Below are 8,407 nucleotides of genomic sequence, written 5' to 3' on the forward strand. Positions count from 1 at the left end.
GAATAATTTCACAGTGAGATAACAATGTGTGATATGGCTTTAGTTCTGTGGGGTTAAATTCATGCCACAGTTTCATATCACCCTTTTCACTTTCTATTTTTAATATTCGATCTGCAAACAAAAAGGTTGAAGGGCATGAAAGCTGCTGAGTAAGTTGGTCAAGCTCTGACAGAACTTATTGTGCTGGCCTCTGGAGTGAAGCTACTATGTGAGATATAAACAGGCTGTAAATTACTCAAAATAAAACAGAAAGTATTTTATAAAGCCCATATGAGAACTGTATAATGATCTGCATAGGACATCTGGTACAGACTGAGCTGACAGAAGCACTCGGTTTATCCCAGGGTAAACAGAACAGAACAGGAGATCCTGGTTAATCTCTGTCACTCTCAGATAAAATACATGATTACTACTATAAACTATCTTCAAGAGTCAGATTTCTCTTGGGTTACATTTTATGTTGTAGTGTTGATCGTTATCATAGATTAGGTGTTTTGGTGTGTATCAGTGTATATAATCATATAGTCATTTTTATTTGTAATTGCATCTGTTCATCTGAATGCTGTGTACATGGATCAAGTTGCAGCAGATGAGTGCTAATGACTGAAATTATCCCTATGTGCTCTATATACTGTGCACTGTGAATAGGCATATGTGCATTAGCTAAGAGTATATAGAAATTATATTGTAAATAATACTAGGTATCTAGGTGTGAGACTTAATTTTGTCCAAAATATCCATCAAATATTTTTGATTACAGTAATTTCATCTAATTTGCTAATACTGTACAGTAAGACTACATGTGAGACGTGTATTCCAGGCCACATTTTACTCAGCTGCACCAGTTCTCTTCACGGAGGACTGCCCATAGCAGACCTTAGAGATGCTGCTGTACGTCCTGGAAAATGGGGCCCAAATTATGGGTCAAAAATTTCACTTTCTGACCCTGAGCCCTATATGATCTGCTGTGCTCAGTGTGTCTACAATGAGCTTCTCTTCTCTTGCTCCTTCATTTAACTGTTATGTTGTCATTTTAGACTTACATCTGTGATCAAAGAACTCGTGCCTTGTTAAAAACAACACTGTGACCGTGCTCTGTTAAAGAGGTTTGGTGCTGGGGATCCATTCTACTCATGAACTACACACTGCAAGCGGCATGTCAACATGACCATCTTGTGATTACACGCTTCAGCATTAAAAGTGACACTGTAGGTGCATCAGTAACCAAACTCTCATCTGTCTCTCCTCGGTACTTGTATCCATATGCAGAGCCTCTCATCGTCTCTGGGTCCCATATATTTTGCTGTAATATTGAGAACACATTTCAGAACACCTGACCACACAGCAGCTTGAGCCAAGGGCGTTATCTGTGATAACTAGCAATTTAACGTTGCATTATCCTGCTTTTTTTATGTGGCCACCTATCAAACATGTTCATCATTCCACACAAGAGAAAGATGTAAAATTTATTACAAGCGGAGTAAATTGCAAGCTTCTGAGAAAAAGGGCCCGTTCACAGAATTGAAACCAGAGAAACACCTGAGGCTGCCACTTTCTTTTTGAATTGTTGTACATGAAATATTAAGAATTTTCCAGTCGTACCAAGACAAACATGTCATTATTACCAACAGATTGTCAGGAATGTAAAGTGAGGACACCAGCACAGAGAGCCAGAGAGAGAGAGAGACGCAGATGTTGCAAAGTAAACGGTTTATTGAAAGCCACAGCTGTCACAAGACCCAGGCACAAGGCTGAGCTTAAAACAATGAACTCCATTGCTAGATTAGCATACACTCCCCACAGGCCTATAAATACAACATAATAACAAGCGTACCCTAACAGCGACCCTGTGAGTCAAGCAAAGGAAAACAGAGATGCCAAAATTGTTTGAAATTGGGAGCAAAAGCAAAACACAATGGAATAAGATTAGCAGGTTAACTTTGGTTCAGGTTTTATTTGGGTGTCACAAAAATGGCCCACTTTTAACCGGGGTATGTCACCATGGTAACCTATGCTGCAGGTTAAGGCAGGCTAAGCTCAGAGAGGAAATACTTACAGCAGGAAAAGCCCACTTTCAGGTCTCTAGAAAATATTCATAATTCAAGCAGGACTCTGATATGGGTGAAGGCCCTGCACTGACATTAAAGTGACAAGAAGCTAAGAGCACTGGGCATTGTAAAATACATCGTTGGAATCACTTTTATTCCCATGATAATTCATCAGAGATGTAATAAATGTCAGATGAACAGGCCCACTCTTACCATAAAACATGCTTCTATAACAAATAGCAGATAGTCGACCAGCCTGATATAATTGCACTGACGTTTTGTCAACGGTTCACTGTAGCTGTTGCCCCTGTGTTCCGTCACCGTGCAAACAGGGTGACTTCTTGAAATGAAAATCTTTTATCTAGACAGCTGATGATTATGTAATGCCCACTTTGTCTTAATCAAAGACTGTAATAAAGAGGAAACAAATCTAGAGGTCACAGTGCTTCACAGATGTTGAAGTCAGTGTTTTGTTCATTAGGAAGGAAACAGTCAAAATGTTCTTCTGTGCAATAGATGACTTTTGATGTATTTTGTAGTGGTGTGTTTTTTCTCCTGGGGTCTGTGTTCGTGTTCATGTCTCTTTGCCTTGCCTGACTTCATTTGGACTGAAATTACAATCGCGACAGCTAGCAGCTTTTGAATCCAGAGATTTCAGCTCGAGGGCAGCGTTGAATGAAACAAGATAAACTGTTGATCCTCTTGAGGAACTCGTGTCCCAGCAGCTAAAGGAGTTGTATGATTAACTTGGGTTACAGATAAACACATTGTAACAGAAGCAGTGCAGAAGCAGAGACAACTGGAGATAGAGTAAATGTTTAGACTAAATTTGAAAGCTTGATTATATCACATTTACATGATAAACTTTTCTTATCTAAGAACTGAGGGTGCTTGTGGGGTGGTAGATGGTACACACCTAAAATTTATCTAAGGAACAAGTATTGTGTAATTCTTTACTATTTCTTTATAGTGCAGCTGAACTTATTTTTATTGATGTACAGTCATGGTCACCAGGATGACAGTTGTCTTCTTTACTGTTCTGTAGACTGTTGTCATCCCATACTTGTCTTCTTTATTTATCTCTTCCTTCTTGTCTCTCTTGCTTGGCATTTTTTCTTAATCTTGACTGTTTGACAGAGTTTTTGTGCTCTGCTTCTCTACTGTTCTATGCTTCTTGTGGTTTATGTTGCCATGCATCCTTTTTTTTTAAAGTCTTAACACATGCCATTTTAAGACCTGACCAGAGACAACTGAAAAGATGTGCAATTTAGATCTGAGGTAACAAGTGGTTTACGGTTGCATTTAAATTTTCCAAGTGCTTTGTTTTTATTTTGTACAGGTTTGTTGTTTGTGAAGTATCCTGGGATAAAGGCACTTAAAGTGAAGAGCACTTTTACCATTAATCATGAAGAAACAAAATAACTTTCAAATATATTTGATAATGCACTCTAAAATGTATTTTGCAGTCAGGTCCACCTGATTTAAACATTTTGCCCTCATGGGTGTAGTGTGCATGAACCCTGATTGCTTGAGCAATTTGAAGCAGGCTATTTTTATACATGACCTTTAGAAACATTTTCATACTCATATATGTCTGTTCCCACTTGTCACAGAACACCTTTCTGATCTGCAGGTGTGATTGTTACATTTGATATTGTTACGCTGCAAATTTAATCTTAAGAAAAATTGAACTTACAAAACATTGGAAAACTCCGAGACTTGTCAGAGAAAGGTTGTGAGACAGTGAATGGCGTGCCATCACGCTCGCACTGACTCCTACACAGCTGAGGCATAACTATTATTCTTCAGCATGCTTTTGAACTAACCTATTCAGTCGCCTCAGGCATGACATTCATCTGTTTGTGACTGAGTTGACACTCTCCTTGAGAGAAAAATTATATGAATGACTCGCCTGTACAAATCCAACACAACCCATGTGTTGCTTCCGTGCATGTCAATATTTGGCATTAGGCTAAGGCCGCTTTTAGATATCCTTCCAGATTTTTGTTTGCTTTGTACAGTATGTGCGGCTATCAACTGAATGTGAACTAGCTGGATGTGCGGTAGCTGGTGTGAAGATAATGTTGTATCTATACTCATCATTGACCCCTTCTGAAACTACTGTATCATCTTTTCTGCCTTCTTTATGATAGATTTTCCGCTGTATGAGTATATAAAAAAAATTGCAGCTCTAGCATCAACCCCTTGCTCTACAGCTGTGACTCTTGTTAACTGGAGAGTTTTAAGTACTGTAAGCGATCTCTACACAGAGTGCCATTAACAGTCATACAGTGTGTGGATGCTGGTTTGTGTTCCAAACATTGCATTTGTTTTCAGTGATTAGCACTTAAAATGGGTGCGAGTGGCAGCTGTACGTGCATGATAGCTGTGACTGCTACTTTAAATTACAATATCACTTTATAGTGGACCTGCACTAGTCACGTATTATTACTTATTTTCTTTAGTATATGTTTTAGAGAGTTTGGTGGTTTAATTCTGTGTTTGAATATTAAAGCATTTTAGTTATTTGCATTAAACCTGACCATGTGGCATAAAGAGTCTGATCTTGAAGTTTGTCTAATGCTGCAGGAAAATTAAAAGGCCGCTAATTCACAACTAAACTGTTATCAACCTTATATAGAGGGCATTTACAAAGAAATTGTCGCTGCACTATCATTGAACAGAAAAAAAGACATACCAATAGAAGAATGATACAAAGACAAAGTACTGATGATACTGTATTGATCTCAATTGGATTTAAAGGCCAAGGAGAAGATTTAAAAATGTCAATACAGGGAGCAGACCTACAGGTCTAAGACAACCGTTGTATCATAAAAATGTTACTTTTCTTTTCCAGGAGTATTTCCATAATATAGACTGGCGACCTGACCAGGGTGTACCATGTCTCTCAGCCAGGGTCGGCTGGGATTGGCTCCAGCTCCTCCCTGACTCTCTACAGGTTAAACGGTATAGATATTGGATTGATGGATGGATGACGTATTTCCATAATGCACTGTGGTTTCAAGGACCTATATTCACAAATATTTGACAGCTGTTCTCTCTTTTTCTGTTTATAGTATGGTATATCAGAATCTAGGGCCCAAAGGACAGAGGATTTCATGTATTGTACAGATTGTATTGTTCTCTGAGGCCACACAACCAGGTGTGATTTAGTCACATAGATGAAACTCACTTGACTTGAAATTCTGAGCTAGAACGAAGTGGGCTGAAGGTGTTTGGTTTTCTCTTTTGCAAAGCATGATGCTCCTTTTCATACATCATTAAAATGAAGCCCAGTGCCTGTAATGTAAAATTTACACAGGTGCACACGCTGCATAATACCATCATTTATTCTGTATAAAATGCACTAAGACTGTTTAAAAATGAAATATAAAAGGTGGTAATATTTTACTAAATGTTTGAAAATCCTAATTATCCCTCACAGGCGGATGTGTAATCCCCCTTTAATGTATTGAATCAGTTTGACATTAAAGATCCACCAGTTTTAACACATGGAGAACAGGTAATCATAATGAGGAGTGCTCACTGGGAAAACAGTTGTGTAAGTCTGCTTTGTCAAGTCTTCAAAGATCACTCTGATTATGTTACAGTGATGCAGAGTTGAAGGAAAGCCTGCATTTCAAACTGGGCGTGGACATTTACCCTGCAGACCAACAACAATGGAGTCAAGTTCTTATTATGGGAAATTTAGGACTCAAGTGTTTTTGGAGCTTCACCCATACTAGGGACTAAAAATCACAATATCCTGGCCTCTTTGATTGTGATCAATCTTTTTCTGATCTGTCTCTCACAAGCCCCCTAACTTTGTGAGGGGGCAATGCTGATGTAAACTAGGATGCCTCACAGTTCATATTCCTCTCAGATGTACTTATGAGTCTTTATTCTGCTGATGCTAGGTTCACTGTTCCTTGCATGTATCCCATCAGGGAAACCTTTTATTTATTTACATTTTTTGAAGATGTCCATGAAGATTCATTGTATCCAGCCTAATAAAATTGATACTATCTGTCCTGATATAGCTTATCTTTAGTGTCATTTATTCTTGATTTCAGGGGATATTCCCAGGAAATGCAAACACAAAAACTGAGGTTCCCTAAAAGACAGACATTACTAACCCTATAGGAAGAATGATGAAGGTTTTGTATGATGATGTTGTTGTTGTTGTGAGACACAATAAGTACAGTCCATCAGGATGAAAAGTCATGGACTGTCAACGAAGGCATAGCAGAGGGGTAGAGCAAACAGTAAATCCTCTACTCCTCATGTATGATGCGTGTGCCCTTGGTTACCTAGTAACTCTCTTCTCATCTCCAGTCGTCGCTCCCGAACACCCGGTCGGGGTCGCGCCGCGCGTTCCCGCGAAGCTCGTGTTGAGCCAAGAGTCAAGGCAAAAGCATTAAAACGCATCAGGGCTGGGAGGAGAGCTTTCCGCTGGAAAACAAATAACATGGGAGCAATCCAGTGAAATGACAGCGAAGTGAGGATAACGAGAGCCCCTGTCGCTTCACAGGAAGGTCATTCCCCAAGAACATAAGCAGTACGCAGACTATTCGGATATTTGGAGTACATACCCGACTGCAAGTGAAGACCTCGGCACAGCGAAACACTGTCCCGGCTTTTAATTTTCAGGAAAACAAGGCATGGGGGGAATTACATCTCGGCAGGGCAGGTGAGTCATTTCATGATACTTGATGAGCATCTTGAGGGAAAATCTTAAGGCTGTCTACGCGGCGAGTTACTTAGGAGAAATGATAAGACTTTCATTTCTGTAGATAGCCAGTGTTTTGTGAAGTTACATCAACGCAGCCATATAAACCGTCATGAAGCACGTATAGACTACTTCCATAACGCATTTGGATTGTCTGACTTGAACGGACAACCCCGAGTCTTTTCAGAGGTTTGGATGCAGGGTTAACTGTGTGGCTCTTTCACGCACACTGGCACATGTAGCACAACTGCCAACGTGCATGCAGAAAAGAAAATGCCCGTCATAACATTTTCAGGTCACTTGTTACTTGAGCATAAAGACGCTGTGTGCGTGATGGAGCGGTGATGCGCAGGCTCTCTCTCTCCCCCCATCGCTCTCCGTGCAACAAAAAGAAAATAGCACGCCGACTTGCTTTTGGGCAAATTCAATTCAAAGCTTTAAAGTTGAATGGAAATGAAACGAAGAAGGACTGAATCAAATCAGCCAGGATGACATCAGATCTGAGATGTATTTATTTATTTAATGCGAGTGGGATCTGCCACCAGTTTGGAGCAAGCAGTATCCATCAGCTTGGATAGGAGGTGGCGAGGAGCAGGATAGTCTGCCACAGGCATATGTGGGGATTCCTGTTCTACAGTTCTTTTAAGGTTTGCTCATGAATTGACTGAAGGTTTATGGGTGAATAAATGATCTGCTCGTTGTAATGAGAGTTTTTATGTTTTTGAGGGTCTTTTTTGTCATTCAGTGACAAAAAGGGTGAACTCAAAAGAAAATATTTTAATAATAATTCTTTTAAGAATAATTCTTTCTGACATGGTAGTTTCTTTCCATTACTTGATGGCATTCTTTTTTAAGACTTCTTCCATAACTCTGCTAAATGTGTAGTAATGTAGTAAACATTCAGTTCTCTTTCTGGATTCCTGTGAAAACTATAGAAATCACATGCACAAATTGCTTGTAAAAGAAAGGAGCACTGTGCTGAATGTAAAGCACCATCATGATCCTGCAGGCCTCATCTGTCCACTTTCTTATCTTGTGAAATTCCTTGACACGTGGCACAAGCTTAGAGTTAAATAGTCTCATTGTAGCCAGTGGTCGAAAGAAATAACTGTGAGACTGGAATTTCAAAAAGGGGAAAGGGACTAAAAATGTCAAGCAAGAGTTGTCATGGTGATTGGCCGAATAAGCAATGTGCCCCTAATATTTAATCATCTAGGAAATGATCTGGCCATTTCTTTGGTATATTCCATACTATTGTTGGATTGATGAAAGAAAACATGGACTCCACATTTTTGCATGTAAAAGCTATACCCCATGAGATTTAATTATTCCTCTTTGGATTTTGATTTAATCTGCGAGCAAATTGTGTCCATTTGATTGGATGTGTGCCTTCAATATCATGCGAAGGAGTATGCTTGCTGCTGCTGCTTGTGAATTCTCTCTCAGGCCCTTCAGGGTTTATATTCCAGTCCAGCAAAGTGCAGATTTTTTCAAGCCTCTTGTTGCTTTAATATTCATTCTACACTCGTTTTTTATTATTTTTTTCTGTGTTGGGCTGGAGCTGTGCAACAGTCAAGGCATCATAATTTATGAACTTAAAAAAAAGCTTTCTGTTTCAGCTGTTGGAGAA

General features: G+C 39.4%; 1 protein-coding gene across 2 annotated transcripts in view; it reads left to right on the forward strand.

Annotated features, from left to right (window-relative positions):
• Positions 1 to 6,429: 6,429 nt before the first annotated feature.
• nlgn3a (neuroligin 3a) overlaps positions 6,430 to 8,407 on the forward strand; it is a 127,257-nt gene continuing 125,279 nt past the window's right edge. For both annotated transcript variants that reach the window (XM_020614629.1, XM_020614630.1), the window contains exon 1: positions 6,430 to 6,738. The gene's annotated coding sequence lies outside the window, so the exon portion shown is untranslated. The remainder of the gene's footprint in view (positions 6,739 to 8,407) is intronic.

Source organism: Monopterus albus, unplaced genomic scaffold, assembly GCF_001952655.1.
Source record: "Monopterus albus unplaced genomic scaffold, M_albus_1.0 scaffold148.1, whole genome shotgun sequence".
Classification (NCBI taxonomy): domain Eukaryota; kingdom Metazoa; phylum Chordata; class Actinopteri; order Synbranchiformes; family Synbranchidae; genus Monopterus; species Monopterus albus.